General features: G+C 38.9%; 1 long non-coding RNA gene across 1 annotated transcript in view; it reads left to right on the top strand.

Moving 5' to 3' along the window:
* The first annotated feature begins 4,998 nt into the window (after positions 1–4,998).
* LOC134163687 (uncharacterized) overlaps positions 4,999–23,789 on the top strand; it is a 31,869-nt gene continuing 13,078 nt past the window's right edge. The window contains exon 1 of the long non-coding RNA XR_009964794.1: positions 4,999–5,057. This is a non-coding gene — a long non-coding RNA (uncharacterized LOC134163687). The remainder of the gene's footprint in view (positions 5,058–23,789) is intronic.

Below are 23,789 nucleotides of genomic sequence, written 5' to 3'. Positions count from 1 at the left end.
TGTAATTCCCCAGGTCATCCATATTCCTCTTCTTGAAAATGGGGGTTATATTTCCATTTTTCCAGTCATCGGGAACTTCACCTGACTGCCATGATTTCTCAAATATGATGGCCAGCGGCTTCGCAACTTCATATATGTATAGAGGCATCTGAGGCGAGCTCCAAATGAAGCCGGCTCATTGGCTGGAGCAGGTGGGATATCTCTACATTGCTCCAAGCATTTATTATAGGTTCTGGCAACTGGCTGGGTGTGTTGGAATGGAATGATGCCCCCCTCCCCCAGCACATCTAGTTTAAAGCCTCCTTGACCAGCCTGGCAAGCCTCCTACCAAAACTGCTCTTTCCCTTAGAGCAGCTACACCAGCCCCCACTAGACCTGGCCTACAAGCTTGGGTCCCATGTTCAAGACACCCAAACCCCTGACTATGACATCACCCTTTTAACCAGTTATTAACCTGGCTAATCCTCCTAGCTTTTTTAAGGTCCTCCCCTGTATCCTGGAGAATTGACAAAAAGACTATCTGAGCTCCAGAGCCCCTAACCACCTCCCCCAGGGCTCTGTAGTCCTTCTTTATGTTCCCCAGACTACTACTACCTATGTCCCTAGCACCCACATGTATCACCAGGAGTGGGTAATAGCCCATGGGACTTACTAGAGCAGGCAGCCTTTCTGCCACATCCCTGATCCTTGCCCCTGGAAGGCAACACACCTCCCTTGAGACAGGGTCTGGCCGGCAGACGAGTGCTTCTGTCCCTTTCAGTGTAGAGTCCCCTACTACTACAACCCACCACTTTTTCCTGGCAGCACCAGTAGAGATCTTCTTTAGCAGTGCATCAGCCGGCTGTTTCTGGCTTGAGTGCACTTCCTCATTAGCCCCCTGCAGGACAGCAAAGCGGTTCTGTGTGGAGACAAGGGATTTAGGGGGAAGCCCCTTGCTTTTGGTTGTCCTTTTCTTTTTTTTTTTTTGTTGTTTTTTTTTTTCTCACTAATTCCCAGCTTCCCAGGTTAACGGCCTCCTTCTTTCCTTCATGAGGTAGAGGTGAAGCTCGAGGCCCCTGCACAGTTTGGGCAGGAGCAAGCATTCCTGCTTCCTCTCAGCTTCCCTGACATCTCGCAGTCTATTAACAGCATCCCGCAGCTCAGCCACCTGCTGCAGGAGCACCTCCACCAGGGAGCACCGAGTGCAGCCCTGCCCATTGTGCCCTCCCCTCACAAGACCAGTGCAAGCACTCTCTACACTCAGAGCTCTGCACTGCAGCCTCCCCTCTCATCGGCTCTGTCTGGGTGCCTACGCTGGCCACCGCCGGGGCAGCCAGAGCAGAGCTCCCGGACAGGGTCCTGGTCAGACGACGAGTGCTCACCATCCCGCTCGCCTGCCCGAGCAAACTGCCTCGACCCGCTCTGTTAGCAGCGCTCCGGGTCGCTCGCTCTCCCTGGGGCAGGTTTTCAACCAGTCAGGGTGGGTGCTGCTGCTTCAGGCTCCGCCCCGTGTGAGTCAGCTGCTCGCTCGCGTCAGCTGAGCTGCCGGCTCCTGGGCAGGTCCTGTCGAGGACTTGAGGCTCCTGGACGCTGATCTCCCCCCAGCTCCGGTGTTGAAGGCGTCCTCTCTCGAGCTACTCACCTCAGCAATTGACTGACTCCAGATCTGCTGCTCTGAGGAGGACCAACTCCACTGGCCGTCTGTTTGGCCCCATTTATATACTAGTCTGATCTGTCATGTTAGCCCTCATCATCTGGGGGCCTCACCTGATGCCACACAAGAGAGCCCATGTAGACCTGGCAAGGGTTAGCTCTACACAGGGGGCAGGCAGTGTACATGACCATTTCCAGAATTAGGCATGCTCACATTTGGGTCCTGTAATCTCAGGTTTAGTGGTTGCCCTGGGAGTCCTGGGGTAATGGTTGGACTTGATCTTAAAGGTCTTTTCCAACCTTGTTGATTCTGAGTGTAAAGACCTGGCAGCTGAAATGTGTTTAAGATTTGCTTTGTAAGTAAATGTTTTCACAGTTCATATTGTATTTATATGTATTTATATTTTTCCATTTTTCTTTGGCAGCAAGCTTCTTTAAGGTTTACAGTAAATTTCTCCAAGGTTTACAACCCACCATCCAGTATCCCATTCCTTTGTGCAGCCTAGCTGTGTGACAGACAGTGTCTTAATACTGTTTTCATAGGATTGCCACTGACCACAGCAAATTTAAAAGCATGTTTGAGCCTAAAATTGGGAGGGAATAGAAAGATGGCAAGAAGGAAGGGAAGACCTATTTAATATCTTCAGTTTCTGATTAATGCTGCAGTGAACTATGTGATATCACTATAGATGTTTTGATGTGAAAACCATCTTTTAATTAGATATTTAGCTGAGCTGTTTTATTATTCTTATTAAATTATAGCTGTATACATCACTTTATGTGTTAACATCCTGTACAAGTTCTTCATTTGCATTTAATTAGTTTCTGTCTAAAATGATTTCTGTTTTTGAAATTATGCTTTTTTATATTACAGAACAGTCAAATTATCAGCCTCACTGCCAAAGATCAGTTTGGAACTCTCAGAAGTGTGATGAGGTAGGTTTTCCATCATTAAAATTCCTTACAAATTCTTCAGCACTGTCAAAATGTCAATGGCTATTATTTGATTTGTTTATGACCAGCAGGAGTAAATGGGACTGTTTAGTAAGATGGAATTTTCAAGGAAGTTAATATTTCAACAAGTGGAACGTTTTGCTGAAAGTCTAAGAAATCACTGGAATAAATGTCTGTATTTTTTATAAGTCTTTGCCTCCCTAAAATGCCTAGTTTTAAGATAGGCATACAAATGTTACAGGGATTCTAATTGAAACCTGATGGATTCAAATATCAGTGAAGTTTACCTTTAGTGTGCTGGATTGCAAAACAGAAAATGTTGAGAAAGGAAGGTTGAAGCTTAATTTTGCCCCCTGACTCTTATGAGGGCATTGCTGAGGATGGCAAACTGAGACTAGCATATTGGAATAGCTGAGTGGTCTCTTATCCTTTATGAGTGGAACACAAATATGCAAACATAGATCAGTGAAATTACACTGTGACTGCTTTTCACACACATATTTCTGTCAGAAGTGCTAAGATATAGTTCTTAACTACTGAAAATACCATCATATCCCCTGCTACTTTCTGTATACTGGGGGACAAGAGGAGAATTTCTCTGCCTGATTTCAGAAGATGCTGCAATTCTGTCATTTTTTCAGAGAGCTAGAATACAAACAGGCAATGCTAGAAATGTGTTAACACTGATTTGTAAGCTTAAGTGCGTCTTCCTTCTCAAGGGAACAGTTAGGAAGTGTTGCTTGTAACGGGCATATCCTGAGCTTCTGCAGTCTTAAATAGCTAATACAGATCATCATATTAACCTAGTCTGGAGCTGTACATGAGTATTACTGCAAAACACAAACTATTAATGACTAGCATGTTTATGCTGATTGCAGAATGAAGTAAATGTGAATCTCACGCTTCCTGGGGAAATAAAAAAGTTAAAAGAGAAAAAACTCTTGCCACTGCCTTTTTTTCCTGGACAGTGGTTATTGCATTCCACCATGCAAACCTAGATTTTTAGATCAGGAGACTTAATGTCTTTGTGTCTTAATAAAAACAAAAGCTTAATTCTGAGAGGCAGCAGCTCCTGGCTCTCTGTTCTGTTGAGATTAGAGATTTGGGAGTTGGGAGCTCAGAATCTGCCCACAAACCTGAGATTGCTAATAGGGAAATATGCCTTTGATTCTTTTCTCTTGCATGAAGAAATTACTTATTCTCAGGATATCTTTACCAATAACGAACCACTTAGAAATACAGTGGTGCTGGAAATTGATGTATTTAGGATTTCTTCCAGTGAAGCTGAACTGGATGGACACTATGAGGAAGAACTGATTTTACAGGATTTAGCTGATAGACACTGATGGTCATACATACAGCTTGTTCATGTCTTGTGACAGGTAACATGGTCCCACTTTTCATCTTCTTTGCCTTTTTGGTGGTTACTCAGATACTTGGAAAAGAAGTTATTTTCAATAACATTTTTAGCTCATTTTGAGCACACCCCTTAGTAAATGGTTTCCTATGGATCTTTACTGTTAAAAATTATGCCTTATTTATAGGTGGATTTTTTTCTAATTTCAGCTTACAGCCACTGGATATTGTTATGCCTTTGTTTAGTAGATTAAAAACCCTTGCCTTTGAAAAGTTAAGCAAATAGAGCTTTTTAAGTCTCAAACACCAAACCTTGAATCAGTCTTCTCAGGCTTGTCTGAACCTTTTCCAATTTTTTTATTTAAACTTTCTGGAGACTTAGTCAGACTAATAGTCTCTCTAGTGATGTATTCAGAAGAGATACTACCTTTGTATTTCTTCTTATATCCATGCATACTGCAAAGTACCTCTTCTGATGGGATTTATTTGGATTTCTGTTAACTCTTAATGTGACTAATGCTGTTTACCCTGTGATTTTGAGCGCCAGTATTATGATACAGGGTGCTTCAATGACTCTTTGAATGACTTACAACAAACATAGGAACATGTAAGAAAGGATTTACTTGGGCAACCTAACCAAATTCTAGTTAATTAAATATCTGCAAACCTATTAGCTATATTTTTTTTCTCAGCTAGGTCAGGTTCATTATAATGTCTGAGAGCACAGAACTGAGGGTTTTACCTTGCTCATACATATTTTTGCTTCTAGTATTAATGGGTATTCTAGAGTTTACTTCAAGCAGTAACAGCATGGTAATTTTATAAATTGGCTGCACTAGTGTGCAAAGGCAGTGGGGACAGAGGATGGTAAATATTCTGCTGATAGCTCATGTGGTCATTCAAAAGTACAAAAATCTGTTTGCAGCATGAAAATATCCCCGTGCCACCCCCTCCCCCCCCCGAATTGTAAGGAACATAGGGAAATAGTTCTCCTTTGTAATGTAACACTGAGTAAAACAGGCTATTGTCAGCTTCCTACTTCTCCTTTGAATCAACAGACGGCAGAAGGCAACTTGCTGTGCTGGTGGCCTGATCTCCTAGGTCAGCCAAATCAGGTATGTTCTCATTCTTAGAACTCCAGAACTATCTTTTTTCAGTCTTACTTGTAATCAGGTCATCTTCTTTGCCTATTTTCAGTGATTTATGCTTGTTTAAAGAATAGATACTTGTATGCTCCAATATCTTAAAAAAGTTATGTATCCATACCAGCCAGATAACTTATAAACATGGAACAGCCAACTGCAAAGTGAATTGAAGCTGCAGCATGTGCTTCTGGGAACTGGGAATTAGCATTGAAGAGGCAAATGCAGGCAGATGGCCAGCTGGTCTGCTGGCTGGAGAGTGCTGCATGATTCCAACTGGGAGTTTCTGCTTAGAGCAGATAGGGCCCAGCACATGGAGTTTCAGGTCTCCCTGAATGTTCATTTTAATTTAAGAGAAGATTCTTTGACCTGGGGTTGCATGGGTTTGTATGGCCTTTAAACAATTTTTCTGCTGGGTGGGGAAGACTTTGCAGTAACAAAATGGGACTTTGTGATAGTTTGTCAATGGAATTTTAGTAAAGCTGTTTCTGCTTTTACTTTTGAGAAAGAAAGTGAGGAAAAAAAGCAGTAACTGCTGCATTTGCTGCAAGTGATCTGTGTTGATTAATCCTTTCCTCATGATTATGTCTTTTCCCCTTTGTTTTTAATGGAGAAATGAATGGTCAGAGCAAGAGGATTTTATTCCCCGACAAAGTATAAGCTGTAACAAAGTAAAGTTACTGCAATAAAGGCTTTTAAAAGGAGATACTGAATTTATTAAGTCTGTGGTTGAAACTGTCTTTGTAGATGGTAAATCTTTAATCAATCATATGGCTGTATTTTAAAAGGCTCCCTTTTCAGTTCTGTTGTCAAGAGTGGAAGCAGTCCTCAGATGAGGAACTCTCACCTCTATACCTTTTCTTGCTGAAGGACCTAAGATAAAGCAGATTGTTGTATGATACTCAGCCTTTTTCATTTAGCAGAGTGCACTAGTGAATTATGCTGGTGATGGCTTGACTTCGCGAACGAAGATTTGGGAAGGGCTTTACCCACGCTTACTACAAGCATGCTGTTACTAAAAAGGCCAGTGTGGGATAGGCAAATCTGGTTGCAAAAAGCACAGCAAAAAGTCTCCTTGGGTGGTAGAGATGAGATACAATTCTTTCCATGTTGTCTTTTCTCCTTGGGACTAATTCTGTATGGGTTCTCAAAGGAGACAGTATCATTATGTATGGTGTGTCTCCAAGTCTCCCAATTGGAGGCCAGGGTGGACCACTGATGGTAGTCAATATGGCCAAGGCTGAGGTATTGTTTCAGGGAGTCCTTAAATCTCCTTTTTGGGGCACTTCTCTTGTGGCAGCCAGTGGCGAGTTCACTGTAAAACACGATCTTAGGGAGGCGGTGATCCTCCATCCTGGAGACGTGCCCTGCCCAGTGCAGCTGCAATTTCAGCAATATGGTCTTGATACTGGTGACCCCTGCCTGTTCAAGGACAGTAACATTTGACACATAGTCACTCCAATGGATGTTTAGAATTGTAAGGAGGCAGTGCTGATGGAAGCATTCGAGGAATCGCAGGTGATGGCGATAGATAACCCATGATTCAGATCCATATAAGAGAGTAGACAGTACAATGGCTCTATAGACACTAATCTTTGTACTTTTCTTCAGGTGTTTATTGCACCAGACTCTTTTATGGAGTTTTCCAAAGGCTCTATGTACCTTTGCTGTTCTGTTATCTATCTGTCGATTGTGGCATCTGAGGAAATAATGCCAGATAGCTGAACTGCTGAACTGACTTAAGCTCTGACTCGCCAGTGGTAATGTGGGGATGATGGCTATCTTCTTGTCGTGCAGGTTGGTAGAGAACTACTGTCTTCTTCAAGCTGACTTCCAGCCCAAATAGCTCAGCTGCCTCTGCAAAGCAAGATGTTAAGCGCCGCAGAGCTGCTTCTGTGTGGGCAATGAGGGAGGCTGCGGCGGCAGCAAAAAGCAGTTCACAAACAAGGTGATTTAGGGTCTTAGTGTGGGCCTTCAGTCACCTTAGATTGAATAGGCTCCCATCGGTACGAATTCAAATATAAATGCCGTTTTGTTTGTCGAGGTCTACTGTAGCCCTTTGGAGCATCATGCTGAAGAAGATTGTGAATAAAGTTGGTGCGAGAACGCAAACTTTTTTCACACCACTGGTTATTGGAAAGGGCTCAGAGAGTGCATCACCATATCTGACTTGGCCACGCTGATCCTCATGTAACAGAATAATCATTTTGAGGAACTTGGGTTATGCACTTAAGAGCTACATAACATAGTGGTGCAGCTATGAGCCATTTTGTTGTGAGTAATCCAAAGTTTAATTAGAAATTGGTTGGGTGATAAAAAATAATGGACAAAGTGACCATCAAGAGAATTGCTGGTTTGTTCAGTAACTTAACAAATTGTAATCTACGTATCTTTATTCTGAACCTGGTGTACTTTTGGACCTACCACCTTTTGGTGGCAGGAGGCTTTGAGGTGGTTTACTGCTTGTTCTGTCTCCAGGAACATTTGGTAAAATAGCCACATTCAATGCAGTACTTAACCATGACAGCAGTCAGAATTTCTGGCTTTAATGTGTGGCTTGCTAAACTACATTTTGTTCATGCAGACTCATGATGCAGGTCTGCATGGTTTTAAGGTCTGGAAGCAGTGTTTCTTTTTGTTAGGCAGTGCAATTTTTGTGCTGTACTTATGTTTATTTACAATTCTACAGTTTTATAGACCAAACAGTGGGAGAAAAATTCAGCTCACTTATAAAATCTGAATGTTATGTGAGAAACCTTAGGTAGCTTATTCTCTGGTTTTCAATAAGTCTTTGAATGAAGGAAAGCACTAATTGTTTAACTGCATTCAAGGTGGTAACAGGGATACTGCAGAAAGAAAGAAAAACTTTGCGCGGAAACTAAACTGGTACTTGCCAGTAGCCCAAGAGATAGATACAGATTGATTTGTATATAAGCAAAAAACAGTGGAGATTCTGGGGCACTTCTATTTTGAGTACAAGTTGGTAGTGCTTGGTTAAGATATTTCATGCTGCAGCAGCACTATTAGGCCTGAAAAATAGACTTACTTGGGTGATCTGAGGAATATTTAAGAATATTTAAGAGTTTGAAATTCTCTCCATGCATGATAGAACATGGTTTCCTTACCATGGAGATCAGTAGGAAGCAGGAGCTGAAGGTACACTTGGACTCATCTGTTCCCCACAGGGAACATGTGGGCTCAGAGGTGCATGCAAGCATGTGTCATAAAGGCCATAGCTCTTCCGTTTCTAATAGTAGCGGTGAGACATCAGAAGTCAGCTAACAGCTAAATTAATTTCTGTGTATGTGACAATCGGTTTGTGGTCCGCATGATTATAAAGCAAATGGCAAAATGGCAAATGTGCCATGAGTCATGAGGTTAGTAGGGGCTTTTGTACTTTACTTTTTATATTGTGTTCTGGATGGAATGTGTACTGGGGACTAGGTAACAGCACAGCAGCTGGTCTGTTGTATTTGCAGGATGAGAGAGAGTAAACTCCCAGAGCACCAGTGATCTATGATTAATGATTTTTTTTTTTCGAAAAAAGTCAGTGTGTGTGTGTGTGTGTGTGTGTGTGTGTGTGTGTGTGTGTATAAATATATATATATTAAAATTTCAGAAAGATAGTTGACCACTTCAGTATCTGGAGGACCTGCTGCACCTTACTAGGAGAGGCCTGGCAGCATTCACTGTTACAGGTTGCCAGGTTTTGTCAAGAACTATGGGTTTACTTGATGTGAAAGTACTAGTGGGAAAAACTGAAAGATTGAGATCTAAGATAGTGGACACAAGCTTGCTCTTGAATGTCTTCAGAGTTTGAAGTTCAGGGGTATTACTGGTATTTGTAGTTTCACAAAGGAGGCTGTCCTTTAACATATTTTAACAATATTTATTGTGTCATTAGGAGTAAGCTAATGACACGACAACATTACAGAACAGAATTTATGTGGCTAGATAAAATTTTGTGTAGGAAAATGGAGACACTGAAAGAGACCTAGAGAATCAATGCTGTGGGCTGTATATTTTTCTGAAGCAACCCTCAGAAAGTGCATGCCAGTCAAGAGCTTACACATTATATGTTGCTATTGTTATTGTGCATACTTCACTGTCTTGATACCTGCAAAATAAAAATACCAGAGTTTTATTATTTCTATAACAGTGTTTCAGAATACACAGTAGGAAGGAAAATATATTTTCAAGGTGCCCATTTTCAAGAAAAGCAGCCTAAATTAATTCTGATCTTTAGTTATATAATTACATAGTCCCATCGTATGAGGTATCATACTGAGTTCTGACTTTAGAAGATTTAATAATGAATTTTTCATTCAGATTGCTGATTAACTTTTCTTTTTTTCACAGATCTTGGACATTTTACCAATCTTACACAAAATCGCTATCTATGGGCAGTATTATTTTGGTAGGAGGTATGTTGCACTGTTATTTTCTGAAATATAAGCATATAATACAGTGTTGTCAAAGTATAATATTTCCTGGGTCTAGGTTATAAGCAAAGAATTAGTAAATTTGAAATGCAGGTGAAATTGCCAAATAGTTTTTAGAAGGATGAACTTACTGCCATCCTAGAGAGGCTATTTTAATGTATTTATTGGTATTCTTTTAGATACTTACATATGTTACTTGTATTTAATAGATTTGTAATCTATGCTGTGGTTAAAACAGCAAAAGCTATGTCACTGAACTGAAATGTTTGGGTTTTTTTGTTGTTGTTTTTTTCTTAAAATATTTGAAAAGCAAAGGAAGCAAAGGCAAAAAAATGTTCTTTCAGCAAATTATTTTCTTATGACTAGGAAAATTTTAGGAAAAGATTAGTATTCTCTCTAACAAAATATATTATTGTAGTCTGCATTTCATTGGGTATTTACATAGATGAGAAGCTGATAACTGAGAAATAGAATTGTAAGCTTCTTGCTGAGACACATGGTCAACTTAACTTTCTTCAGTAATAAAATGTACTTATTTCATTTAAAATAAAATAATAAATCTGTCTTTAGAATAGAAAATCAAAGTCCACACCTCTCTGGGGTAGCTGATGGCCTTAATGGATCGCAAACAAAGATATATTCAATATGTTTAAGAGTCATGACTGCCAAAAATTAGGATTTTTTGCACATTTTCTGATTGAGAAAATAATTCTTGTGGGATTCAGAAATGTTTTGGAGGTTTAATTGTTTTATTACTGTAAACTGTGATATTTTGGAGGATCCAAATCTCTTGCCATTTTACCCATTATCTTCCTTAGTGGGGGGTGTCCCTGCCCATGGCAGGGGGGGTGGAACTAAATGGTCTTAAGGTCCTTTCCAACCCTAACTATTCTATGATTCTATGATTCTATTTGCATAACCAGCTCTTCTTTTCTTTAATGAAAGAAATAAACATGCCATTATTTTTTTGAGCTGTTCAAAGGTCAACAATCTATTTTGTATCACAAACATAATAAATTGTCAGTAACTCTCACTATTACGGCTGTCCTTCTGACATCTGCCATTAAGAGCAGAGGCTTCTGCCATGAAGCAGGAGAAGTATATGCTTAGCTCTGTTAATTTTATTCTTTATCAGAAGACCAGAATAACTGGAGTTTTAGGCATCTTTGTTATCTCTATTAAGGTCTTAAAATTTGTTGTTACATAGCCTAATCTTTCTCTTGGGGTAATCTAAAGTAACCATCAAACAATTTTCAATATAGAAGGAGCATATAAAGGCAGTATTCATGTAAATATAACCTAGTCTTGTTCTTGGGGTAGTCTAAGGCAATCCTCAACCACATCTAATCATAGATGGGTCATATGAAGGAAGTACTCATTTAAATACAGCTGACAGGTTCACAGATAACTGGTAGGTCATCTAATTGTGCTGCTGAGATAGTGTAGACCGTAGGATTTCATCATGAAGCCGAATAGTATAAAGAAAAATGCCTTCTAGAAAACAATCCAGTCTTCATTTATAGAAATCAAAAAATCTGTTGCTCCTTCAGGCATTTTGGCCAACAGCTTCATTTTCTCTGCTGTACAATGCTTTAATTTGGTCATATTCATCAACTTTATATGAAATGTATGTCTTCTGGGATAATGTTTGGTTTGTTGTTTGTTTTTTCTTTTTCTATAAATAAGATGTTACAATTGAAATGAAATAATGGTATGCTATGGTGGTTTCTTAAAATAGGCTGCAATATGTTCTGCCTGGTAAACAGCAGAGCCCTTTCTTTGTGTTGTAGCTTCCTAGATAAACAAAGCATGGGCTATATAAGTCTAATTAACTCATAAGGTGCAGTCACATATCCACTGGTTGAGGGATGAGGTAATGCATCTTTTCTGATTTTTTGTTTTAGTTTGGTTATTGGATCACAACACATAGTAACACCCTAGTTGGCAAGTTCTCCAATATTTTTCTTTGCATTGTAGAAAATCTTTGATCCTTTGCTTAGATTTGTGAAAAATAAGCTGTCATTGTTTACTAGAAGCTCCAAAGGCTGAGAGAAGTCATGTGTTGGGGAACAGAACAGTTTAGGATGCTACATTATTTATGGCTCTAGCCATATAAGACTGATGATAGCTCTGTGCATATTTCACCATTCAAATTTGTTGCATTAACTTTATTTTTCTGTTTAAAATTAAGACTCTGATTGCAGAATTAGGCAACAGACATATTGCCTAGTGAACATGAGCAATGCTAATCTGATGTCTTTTCACAGTCTGTACTTATCTTAAAACTTGGCAAAGATGACGGTTTTGGCTCACTTGTTTTTGTTTCTGTAATAGAAATGGAAAAACAAAGACTTTGAACATCGTGGAGCATGTGTCAGAAGAACATCAAGAAAAAATCTAATATGTGTGGAGATCTTAAAGAAGTTGGCCTTGTTTACTCTCCATATAAAATTTCAGGATGTCACTTCCAATTATTAAGGTGTTTTCTATTTATTTCTTGAAAGACTGAAAACCTGACAATGGGAAAGAGAAGAGAGGTTTCTGAGTTTCTAAATGTTATGAAACTGAATGGGAAGTGATTTTAAACTCCCTTGGTAATCTTTCATGTACCCATAAATACATCTTAAAGAATGCTTTCTGTAATAAATCGCTATGATATAGGCCTTATTTCTGTCTTAATATTACAACATCTGTGAGCAAAATAGATGTGAGCTTGTAAAGGGATTCACATAAGAGACTGTCTTCATAAGTGAAGTCTGGAGTATGCAAATGTAATACTTATAGCTGCAGCATTCATTACAAAGATTATGGGAAGACTGAGCAAAATACAAAATTGTCCTGATACTCTTAATGTTGGTTGGCATAGGACTCAAGGGGTGTTAGATGCATGACATTAGAAGCTATTAAAACCCTCCTAATTTTTATTATGCTTAAATCTTTAATTCACTAGTCAGGAAGTTTTTCTACCCTCAGACTTACTTTCTCTGACTTTAAACACTTAGTAGGCAATTTTTGTGTAACACATTGGAAATATAAAGAGGAAAATACAAATGTAAACAGTTGTCAAATGGGTTCAGAAAAAAATAAGGCATACTAGAATCACTAGTAAACTTTATTAGTTTTCTTTTCATAAAGGATTTGTAAATAATGAAACCACTGCTGCTTCATGCCATCCAGAGGGACCTTGACACGCTTGTGAGGTGGGCTGGTGCCAACTTCATGAAGTTTAACTGTGACAAGTGCAAGGTCCTCCACCTGGGTCAGAGCAATCCCAGGCACAGCTACAGGGTGGGCAGAGAAGAGATTCAGAGCAGCACTGTGGAGAAGGACTTGGGGGTGCTGGTCGATGAGAAAATGAACATGGGCCAGCAGTGTGCGCTCGCAGTCCAGAAAGCCAACTGTATCCTGGGCTGCATTAAAAGGAGTGTGACCAGCAGGTCAAAGGAGGTGATCCTGCCCCTCTCGTGAGACCTCACTTGGAGTATTGCTTACAGTTCTGGTGTCTTTAACATAAAAAGGACATGGAACTGTTAGAAGAAGTCCAGAGAAGGGCCACGAGGGTGATCAGGGGACTGGAGCACCTCCTGAATGAGGATAGGCTGAGAGAGTTGGAGCTGTTCAGCCTGGAGAAGAGAAGGCTGCGTGGAGACCTCATAGCAGCCTTCCAGTACTTGAAGGGGGCCTATAGGGATGCTGAAGAGGGACTCTTCATTAGGGACTGTAGTGACAGGGCAAGGGGTCATGGGTTAAAACTTAAACAGGGGATGTTTAGATTGGATATAAGGAAGAAATTCTTTCCTGTTAGAGTGGTGAGGCACTGGAATGAGTTGCCCAGGGAAGTTGTGAATGCTCCATCCCTGGCAGTGTTCCAGGCCATGTTGAACAGAGCCTTGGGTGACATGGTTTATTGTGAGGTGTCCCTGCCCATGGTGGGGGGGGGGGGGGGTGGTGGAACTAGATGATCTTACAGTCCTTTCTAACCCTGACTATTCTATGATTCTATGGTTCTATGATTCAGTTTTTTCTTCTCTCCTATTTTGCTAAAGGGCCTCTAACCCCATTCTTTCAGCTCAGGAAGAGATCTTCATATATTGCGAAGTTGCTGTTATTAATCTAGCTATTTTGTTTTTTTTTAAGCTTAAACACTTAGACATGAGTGAAGTGTAGGTATTGCTGTTAAATGACTGTCAATCCCTGCCATATCATCACTGTTTTTTTTCCTAGGTGTTCAGAACCATTTAAATACTGCCATAATACAGAGCTCCACCGTAGAAACTGCTGCCTAGTTAGAACAGTGTCTTAAGGGTACAGAAATATAACTGATTTCTAGTGTATTTTGCTCTGTCCCCTCCCACTTTTGTTGAGGTAATGAAAAGTTAAAGAAAAATACCTCCAGTGTTGAGCTAGGTGAAAAATTATGTAGAATTATTTAACAGATAGTTTACTTCATTGTTTTTTTCCTCATCACCTTAAAACATGTTTGTCAATTTAGTACCGTTAAATTAGAATAGTGAGAAATTACATGCAATATTTGGCACAAACAATAATAGAAATGAGTAATAACAACTTAATGTGTCATTAGCTGGCAAGTATGAGGCTGTGTGTGTGGTCAGGCTTATCAGATGGAAAAAGAGCCAGACTGGTATTTGTGTGGGGAAGCCAGAGTGTGCAGTACCTGTGAGAAGAGCGTTCATGTGTCTGTTTGCTAGCAAGCACCGAGCTGGAACAGCCAGCCAGAGAATAGGGTAAGGGAGAGGGAAGAGGGTCTGGCAACTGGTCAGAGGTGTTGGAAGGATAGAGGAGACATGTCAGTACTTGAAGGATCTCCTGAAGTGCATGTGTATGAATGGAGAGTGTTGAGTGTGTGCTGTCTGTAGTGAGCTTCAGACTGTGCTGGCCAAAGAGGAGAAGGCAACTTGACTTTCTGTGCTTGTGTTTATGTCAGGCCTGCATGTAGGTGATGTTGAAAGCAGCACCTTCTCTGTGGCAGCCTGCTGAAACAAGGGGGCACAAAATCACAAAATGGAATATAGAAACCTTTAGAATTAGATTTAAGTAATGTTAAGTTTGATGGCTTTGTAACAGTAGCAATGGAAAATTACTGACGGGCATGATACATAGAGAAAAAAAAATAGAGTACAGCTAGAGAACATACTGAGAATTCTCACAAGAGAAATTGTTATAGTTGTGACATAGTTTAAGAAAAATATTCTAGAAGAACAGGACACAGGGATAAGGAATATCTGGGAACCGCAGGTGTCCAGGATGGGCTACAGTTAAACTAACTGATAAGTAGGAGGATAGGAGTATTATTATGTCTCTGGTGCTAACGAACCAATTAAACTGGTATGAGCATCTACTGTGCACGCTTCGAAGGCTGCCAGAAGAGATGAAGATTGTTGGAAGAAGTAAATGACCCTCAGGGACCACCACCACAATTCTGTATGCATGCGGGGAACTTTCTGGAAAGTTATGTAATCCATACGTAGCCTCATGAATATGTATGTATGCCCAGTGGCTATAAAAGGAGGGCTTGTGTGGCAATGGAGAGACACACCTTAGGAGGAGCTATCCCCCGTGTCTCCTGACGCCGCAATAAAGAATACCGGCTTGTCAGCTTGAAAACTTTGTTGGCAAGTTTGTTCCTGGAGTTTTCTCCGTATCACTGCACAGCTGGCTGTGTTGGTGTAGTGTGTGTCTGTTTGGGATACATGCTAAGCATCACTGCTTGTTGAACTTCCAAAGCAGAAAGCAGCAGCTATGTCCCTTGAACTGGGATGCAGATCTCTGGGTCTCTGGGCTGGGCACCAGGGGCTGGCAGGAGAGTTACTAGGCCCCAGAGCTGCTGGAGGCAGTACCCACTTCTGAAATCCCTTAAGAAAGTGTAATCAGAATACTTAACAACCAGCTCCTAATTTTTCCTGTTAATTTTTGGGTTTCTTCATAAAAAGGAATTACATTGATGAAAATCACATTAATCCCCAAAGATTGTTACTCTTTTACAATTTTATGCTATCATACAGCCATACATATAAAAAAATTCCTAAAGATCTGTTAAAAAAAAAGTATCTTTGATGAAAACACAATAAAGTAACTACAGAACAAACTAAAAAAAAAAAACCAATCCCACACAAAAACATTAATATTGTTCTGAATAAAAATCAAGGTCAAGTTTATCGTGAATATTAATTAAAGATAACATTTCCACGAGCTAAAATAATCTTGCAATATTCTTCTCTAACATAATGATACTGTAATCCAGTAAGTCACTGCCTGTTCCTATTACAAGTATATGAAAAAGTCATGGGGTACTTCATCCAAATGGAAAATGATGCCACTGGTTCACTAGTTGTGCAATATTTAGAGCTCATGTGGAATTCCACTGAAGTTTAGCAGACTTGGTCAACATGCAGATTTCCTGTTTCAGTTTGGTTTTGGGGTTTGGATTTTTTTAGGAGAATTAGAGCATGGGAATATACCATAGTAAATAATAAGTGACAATTTTCAAACATTCTTGTGTATATTTAAGTTTATATAAGCTCTAATTGGCTGTGCAAAAAGAAAGCAGAATTTTTGCTAAGAGCAGCTATTTCACATACCAGATATTAGACATGGGTTTAGGTGGCTGTTATGAAAGATACTCGGAAGTTTACATTACAGATAATGATAACATTTATTTGCACTAGTTTTCATCCTTGATATACTGCCCTTTAGCACCAATAATTACTAGTGAGGTTTAAATTTCTATTCACATTACAAAATTGCTGTATGGCTTTCTTTGGTGCACTGACTGCTTTTTGTGATTCTGTGGTCAGACTTTTTCTGTGGATATCACAATTCTCCTGAACCTTGAATAAGTGAATCACAGAATGGCCCATGTTTGCAGTGATCTCTGGAGACAGTCCTGCCCTGTATGCTGATGTAAAGCCACTCAGAGCCAGTTGCCCAGGACCATGCCCAGATGATTTTGGGATATTTCCATAGATAGAGAGTCCACAGCCTCTCTTGGTAACCTGTGCCAGTGCTCTTGCACTCTCACAGCAGAAGAGTTTATCCTGTGTCTAAGTGGAATTACTTGTATTTCAGTTTGCGCCTCTTCTCTTTTCCCTGCATACTCCTCAGTAGAGCTTGGCTCAGTTTTCTTCATAGCCCCATGTTGGTTATTTATACACATTGGTTAGATCTCTCCTGAGTCTTCTTCAGGCTAAATAGTCCCAGCAGTCTCTCAGTCTCTCCTCATATATTGGTACTCCAGTCCCTCAATGTTCTTCATGACTGGTGAATTTGCTATAGTATATCCATACCCTGCTTGTATTGAGATATAATTCTTATAGCAATTCCTTTTGCTGTAGGAATTATGTATCTGACTTTTGTGCTAAGCAGTAGGATAATATGCAGAGTAATTTGTTTCCAGTACACAAAACTGTGAAGTGGCCCAAATCATTATGTCTAAATCTGAATTTCTGGTAGTTCAAAATGCAACAGATGTGCTAAAATCAAAAGTTTGACCAGTAATCATGAAACTACTAGCCCATCAACTACATTTTTATTTGATGAGAGCTCAGTAATCAGGGGGTGGGTAATATAATTCCGCAAATAGGCAGTTCACAACTGCCAGCCCAGAGAAGTGAAGATCGTAAGATGTAACATGAAAACATTCGTACTCATTTAGATTGAATGTCTGTCTCACTCAGCATCCTGTCTGGATACATAGGAAAAAATGTGAGAATAATACAAAGCTTTCGTATGTTCTTTACAGTTTTTCTGCTGTTGGCAGTTCAATGACTCTCTAAAGACAGGAGACCTTGCATTTAGTAACTGATGCACTAGTTGCAGACTTCTTTTTCATGTTTTCTTTTCTAGAGTGTGAAAGGGCTTTATAATCTAATAACATATCTTATAAAGAGCCACTGCATTAGTATTAGTTCCAAAAACTTATGTAATTTCTGATTTATTATAGATTAAATTCACTGCCTAAAATATGTGTGCATCTTATGAAATAAACTGAAACTCTCCAATTTTCTTGCAATCTCATAAGCTTATAGGATTTGTAAAGCTAAATTTGGTAATTAATTGCTTGTTAGCCATTCTCTTCATAATGAACAGTGTAATATAAATTGTTAGCAGAAATATCTCTAATCTAGAACTGCTTAGAGAATGTGATTTTCCACTTGGGGTAGCAGGGGAGGAAAAGACTTGGCAAAAACTTATATTGAAGTGTTTTTTTCTGAATCTGTTCTAAACTGATTTAAATATCCTGCTATGGAGAAGTCATGTAGGCTCTATAGTACAGTATCCCGATTGTGATACTGAGTGATGTAAAAAGCTTCATGGTTGTATGCAAGAATATCTAAAGTAGATAGTAATGTAAATATCCTGGGTAAATTAGCCATAGTAAACACTATCTTGAGCTACAGTAACTAGAAGCTGGCATAAGACGTGTATAATTTAACTGTTTTCCACCCCCCAACACTTCTTTCTATTAAATTTATGTGGTTTTGAAAGTGCATGTCCAGTCCTTTTCTAAATCTTTTTTATGTTCCTTTCTCAAGTGCAGTGCTTTAATTGCTTCAATTTCCTTTCAATCTCTTTTTCTTTTAGGAGATAAGAACAGAATATTCTGCATGTTATTGTTTCTGTGCTGTACTTATTTTACCGTGTGTCCTCTTACTGTTCTCTTTTATAAGATTTAAAAGTCCTAGGTTTTTCAGTTTCCTTTCATGTGAGACCTTTTTCGTCTCCTTAATCATTATCGTTATCCTACTTCACACTGTATCTGGTATTCTTCTATAAACTGAGTGGTAATTTTCTTCAGCTACTGCAGTGAACCAGAGTTTCAGCTACATTTACATACCTCAGCAAAATGGCAACAACAGTCATTATGGAAACTGTGTCTACCATACAAGGTCAGTTTTAACTGATGCTTCTATTTAGGATAATCAGCTCTGCCTCCATATAAGTAAATGGACACTAGTGAACATCCAGAACTGAAGCTCAACTATCATGTAAATAGTTCAGGACCTCATCCTGCATAAGTGTCATATACATTTATTGTTTATTGAGTTAATAGGTGTTGAGGTCATTCACTGGCACTTAAAAGCAGGGGGAGCTTATTCCACATTAATTTATGTTTACACTTTGTTTTAGCTTTAATATTAAAGCATTTTAAAGGAAGAACTAGTAACCATAACAACTGCAATTTGCCATGTTTCAGTTGTTTTATTTCTGTGTATAGTGTAATATCTTTAGTTTTTCAGTGGTTGAGCACATTTGATTTAATGCTCTGTGTAGTGAGAACAAGAACTAGTTTTGATCTGGTACCTCAAATTTACAAGTCCAAACTGCTGGAATTTCATACAGATAAATATTACTAAAAGCATTTGAATGGATGAAAAAACAATTGGGAGAGTATGAGAAAGTCAAGCGAAAAGGTCAAAATCTGGTACAAAATGAAATAGCTATTGTGATTGCTGATATAGATTGATCTTCATTAAAATCAATGTTTTCATTAACACAAAAGGAGTAAATGCAAAATGTAGTTATATGGAATATAATGACAATGTGTTTGAAACAAACTTTTTTTTTTAAGAGTTAAAAGAGGCTAATTAAAAAAAAAGAAACTGCATATAAATGAGAAGAAACAGACTAGTTAGAATTAAAGAGCAAGGAAAAGGGACAAAATACTTGCAAATGCTACACCAGCTGTTTAAAGACATGTTCTGGTTTGGAATAAATTATAGATAGAAATGTAATCAATGTTTGAAATAGTTTGACATGGATATGTGTATGTCTTACAATATAGTGTATGTAATATGCATAAACATAATTTAGATGTAGTAAATATTTAACAGCATAGATACTATGCATATACTCTGAAATATGTAAATATTAATGTATGTAAATATAATAAAAGTCAAAGAGTGAGCAAATATTTGTATTAAACAACATAGAGAAAAAACTACTAGATAAAAGAATGTAACAACAAAAAAGTAACGTTCAAATGCTGTTTGTTATTGCACATAAAATTTTAATAAAGCAGAAAGGATAAAAGTTAACTCAGGCTTTTGCAAATACACTACAATCAGAAAGTATTCCAGAGACTTTGAGAAGGTAGGTGGTGATAAACATGTAAAAAGGCCACTTAAAAATATAAAAGCATTAAAAATATAAATATAAAATATTAAAAATATAAAAAAAAATCTGCAGTGTACATGTCCTGGGTTCAGCAGTAGCAGTCATTTTTCTCCTTCTGAGTAGCTGCTGCAGTGCTGTGTTTCTGACTTTCAGCCTGAGAACAGCCGATGAGCTAGTTGCTGCTTAGTACTGTTTACTCTGACCAAAGACTTTGTGAGTGTCATGCTTTTAAGTACTCAATAAAAAATTAACTTTGTGACCTGAGAGTCATGACATGCTTGAATTCCTTGAACAGGAAGATACAGAACATTGCGTGGTCTGCCAGCTGTCATCTGGTTTAAAGAAATTAATCGCTGATAGAATAAAGGAAATTTAAATAGATAATTAAAACATTTGATTTTTTTACCAATTAGTTGACTGGGATAATTACCACACTGAGCTTTCTTATGTGGTGTCTTCTCTACATGTACTTTAATCACATGGTTGTATTTGGCTGGCAATGATTTCCTAAAAAGCAGTTCATAATATTAAAGTGCAGTTAATTAGAGATGGGAGGTAATCTTGCTAAGCTCAGCCTAAAGATGTTCTTTGATTTTAAAGGATTGACTTCTTATCTGAATTTGACAATTGGATTATGTTGTGTTTTAAACCCAGTCAGGTAACTCGTTCACTCACTCCCCCCCTTCTTTCCCTCCCCCTACTCCCAGAGGGACGGAGAGGAGAATCGAAAAGAATGCAACTCCCACAGGTTGAGATAAGAACAGTTTAGTAACTAAGGTATAACACAAATCACTACTGCTACCACCAATGATAATTATGATAAAGGAAATAACAAGGGAAGAGAATACAACACCTCAGCACCAGCCAACCAATAACTCGCCCCCCAAGCCCGACCAAGCTCCAACCGATACCTCCTCCAACCCTGCAGTCTCCCAGCCCTTCCGGCTAACTCCCAGTTGCATCCTGGGCATGACGTGCTGTGGTATGGAATACCTCTTTGGTCAGTTTGGGTCAGGTGTCCTGTCTCTGCTTCCTCCTGGCTTCCCTTCCTCCCTGGCAGAGCATGAGGCTCACAAAGTCCTTGGCCAAACCAAAACATCGCTTGTTATCAGCTCTGTTCCCGAGCTGAAAGTCAAAACACTGCACTGCACCAGCTACCAAGAATGAGAAAAATGACTGCTACTGCTGAACCCAGGACAGATTATTTAAATTTATATTGACTTTTGTCAAACTTTAAATATGTAGCGCGTAATTTAACTTACAGTTGTCCCAACTTGTTAAAACAGATTTGCTAAGATGATGAAATAATCATTACATGTTCTAACAATAATGAGCTCTGAGTTAGTGTTGGGGTAGATGTTAGAAGCTGAGGTGGATATATAACTTCCTTTTGTGCTTGGCTGAATAATTCTGAAGTAATCTTCTTGGCTGCGAAATTTTAGCTCTTTGCTGTTCATACCTTCTGTCTCATTAAAGAAAAGCCATAGGAGAGCTTCTAGGTAGGGCAGAAGCAGGAACAGAAGCACTCAGTGGTATGTAATTTAAAATTTGTTTGCTCAAAAAGATGGATATAGGGGGTGGTTTGGGATTTCTTCTCCAAAGCTTATCTTTTTTGGCAGTTGCACTGCAGTCTCACACAGACCTCACAGGCCCTAGCCCTTCTGGTCCAGTGCTGACCAGCACCATAGACCCAGGCAACAAGACATTCACTCCAGCTCCTAAGTGTTTTTATGACCTGCCTGGTGGCCTGGCCCCTAAGTGTAGTGCTTGCACCTCTGATGCAGCTTTTTGCAGAATCTTGGGAATGAAAAGAGGACAGCTGTTTTAAATATGTGTTGCAGTCTAAAGTAGACTGTTGGCAGAAGCTGGCAGTGGCTTGGCTGGTGGTGTGACACCAGGATAGTCTTGTTGACATTCTCCACACCGAAGGTCAATGAATAATTTCCATAATTGTTTTTAACATGTTCTGGTCTCCCATCCCAAGTGTGGCACAGAAGTGATGGGTTAGCAACACTTTCATAACAAAGTTTATCTGTTTTTTAATTGCTTTTCCAGCTTGTACTGAATTAGTTTAGTGAGTCAAAACCGGGCACAGGTTGTAAAGGTCTCACATACCTGCGGCTTTACTCCATGACGTGCATCCGTGGCACCTGATGGTAACGACAAATAATTAGATCTAAAGGGCTCTACTGTTCTTTGCATCACTATATAAGAGTTCTAGCTCATGCATATGGGCTGTGTATATGCCAGCAGCTGTGGGAAAAGCATCTTTGGGGCAGAGATTTGGTGACATAAATGGAAGTTGCCTTACCAGTTTTAGCATAGCATCTGCTATTTCAAGTCCAATGCAAATATTGAGAGGCTCACAGTCAAAGGGTGAAGAAAGGAGTATACATACGGGAAGCTGATATGATGCTTATGTCCTCCTATTGATCATGCATATCTGTGGGTCAAATCTTTGCTCAACAGGTACGTACATTCATATTCCACAGAGCGCCGAGTTCATAAGGACAAAAGAAAAATACCTTCTAGTGGATAAATTACACCTTTTCTTGAAAACTAAAATTTTCTGAGGAATTAACATATTCCTGCATGTTTTCCAATTACTTTTTTTTTTTCTCTGTAGGTGTATTTAGTTCTCCTTAAGTAAACTGCCATAACATTTCATCAGAAGCCTTTGCCATGAATGACAAAAATACCATATTGCCTAAAGAAAAGTAAGGTGGTGAGGCTATTTTATAGTGAGACCATTAAAAGAAATCTTAGCTCACTTGTTTGTCTGTCATATTGGTTGAAATTTCCTGCCTTTGATTTTCACTTATGATTCTAGTGTTTGTTGCATCTGTCATTCAGCCAATTAAATTCACATTGAGAAAAGCACTGTGAGGGAAGAGAGTGTCATTCTAATGAGCTCCCATTATTGTTTACATTCTTGTGTGCTAAGTGGGTTCTCAAGAAAGTTTTGGAACCTGACAGCAGAAGGAAAGCATTCTTGTTAGTGAAAACTAAGATGAAGACACTGTTGTCTTTCTGAGGTGCTTGGATTTACCTTCTCAAGCTGTGAATTTAGGATCTCCTTTATGTTCAACTCTAATTGCCAAATCTGTTATTTGTATTGACATTTTGAATGAATGTAGTCAAATTGATATGTCTCAGTGGAGTTGAATTTTTAGAAGTAAATGATGTGTACAGGGTGTGAGAATGATTGGTTTAGGCTTGATTCAATGTAATGCTCAGTGAGAGTTACACTATTCATTTCAATTATGCTATTCATTTAAAGCTGTGTATTTAAATTAAGATTATTTCTTTCTAAATGAAAAGTTTAAAATCATTGACTTTTGTAAATTGTTGCTACAATTACAAATGACAAATTAATGTCATATTCCACAAACAATACAATCTTTTACTTATGTGATAGCAATCCCATTGGCTGACAAGTTGGGAGACTGGACCAGATTTAGAAAGAAGCTGCTATTGCTTTTATTAAAAAGCTATGTTTCTACTGACAAGAACTTCAGCAGTTCATGTTTCTGCTGAATGGCAATCTCCAACAGAGTCCTGGGTAGAAGCGTTTTCTCATGCTATTTGAACTTTGAAGATTTGAAATTCTTTTTTTGCTTTTGCACTGAAGCAAAACCAAACTTTTTGAAACATATTCAAAGTATAAAGTAGTAAGGCTTAGAAAAGGAGGAAGGAAAAAACGTTACCAGTAGTCTGATGGAAACATGCCTAACTTGATGTTATGTACCTTGAACTGTCATAAATATGTGGAAATGCTCTGATTGACAGCAGAAGGCCATTCTTGAATAGATGTCTGTACTGGAGAGAGATTCCTGTTATATTAAACACATTGATGTTTATGTGATAGACTTGGAACTTCTCTTTTCCAAATTCACAGAAAAGGGTCATGAATAGAAGATGACTGGTTGTTCGGAAAGGGTCTCCTGTAGCAAACTACACTGTTCAACTGAGCAGCCTTTTTCTACCTATTCATGTTTGCTAACAGAAAGCACTATAGCCCACGTTTGTATATGCATGTGTATGCATCCAGCCATTAGTACATCTGGTATTGCAATATGTTATTTCATAAAGCAGAAGAAAAAGCATTTTGTGTACAAGCTCATTGCAG

Source organism: Pezoporus occidentalis, unplaced genomic scaffold, assembly GCF_034315485.1.
Source record: "Pezoporus occidentalis ecotype Australia unplaced genomic scaffold, CSIRO_AGI_Poc_V1 ctg203, whole genome shotgun sequence".
NCBI classification, from domain to species: domain Eukaryota; kingdom Metazoa; phylum Chordata; class Aves; order Psittaciformes; family Psittacidae; genus Pezoporus; species Pezoporus occidentalis.
This window is presented reverse-complemented; position numbering and strand designations above follow the sequence as displayed.